The sequence below is a fragment of the Penaeus monodon genome, chromosome 23, assembly GCF_015228065.2.
Source record: "Penaeus monodon isolate SGIC_2016 chromosome 23, NSTDA_Pmon_1, whole genome shotgun sequence".
NCBI lineage: Eukaryota > Metazoa > Arthropoda > Malacostraca > Decapoda > Penaeidae > Penaeus > Penaeus monodon.
In genome coordinates this window covers 15674742-15675677 of record NC_051408.1, presented here as the reverse complement: position 1 = coordinate 15675677, position 936 = coordinate 15674742, and the positions used below count along the sequence as shown (strand labels likewise).

Below are 936 nucleotides of genomic sequence, written 5' to 3'. Positions count from 1 at the left end.
AATGATGGCGTCAGGCTGTGCAATAAGTCAATTCAGTGTGTTGGTTTATATAAACACATTCTTACAAACAAAATTCACAGTTACTCTGTACTGTGTTACTGTGTAGATACTTGCATGTGCATTAACGCACACGGACATGGAAACACAGGCACGCAGGTAAACGCACAACCATTCTCCTCCGCTCTCCTGCCGGCGCGCCCGGATAGAGAGTATTTAAAGCTCGATTATCGCGCACCCCAAGATAACAAATATGTGGCTTCCCTAATAATAAATGGTACATGCGAACGTATGTACGCTGCGTGTAGACAGCGGTGTCTGCTACACACGAGCGCTCCTCGCTTCCCCTTGGCCTGCTGGGAGCAACATGGTGCGTTGACTCACCCCGTATCGACCACTTCACTCGCCGCCACAACTATTATTCTTCCTTTTTCCGACCCTCACTGCAACGGAAGTAGGGATTAATCTTCTAGGGTACATCAGGCTGTTGATGCTCAGCTATCTCACTCTATGAAGAAAACCATGGGCCCTCTGCCACATCCCTGCCGGGGGTCGAACCCGGGACCTTTGGATTAGAAGTCCAACGCGCTTTCCACTGCGCCACAGGGACAGCTGATCTCCGACAGGCCGGCATGGCAGGACAACCAAATATTACGACTGACATTTCTTCTGGGACAAGGTAAAGGCTCCTTGAAGGATGGAAACTTGAACTGAAACCCTGACCAGCACACACCCTTTGACTGATTAGTACCACGTGCTCTGCCCTGCAACGTTTCACCTGTCATGAGTGACGTGCCGCGTTCTTGAATTCATCGCGTGAAAATTTATGTATTTTGTGCGTTATTGTGCAACATGGGAGGCAGTAGCAACGTTGAACGCCAAGGACACACTTTAAAGGTCTAACACTTTGGCCAGAAATGCTCAGCATTCCAAAGACAC

The 936-nt window shown here is 49.1% G+C and overlaps 1 non-coding gene across 1 annotated transcript; it reads right to left on the bottom strand.

Annotated features, from left to right (window-relative positions):
• Positions 1 to 534: 534 nt before the first annotated feature.
• Trnar-ucu lies at positions 535 to 607 on the bottom strand. The gene has a single exon. It is a non-coding gene; the product is annotated as a tRNA-Arg (tRNA).
• Positions 608 to 936: the final 329 nt, after the last annotated feature.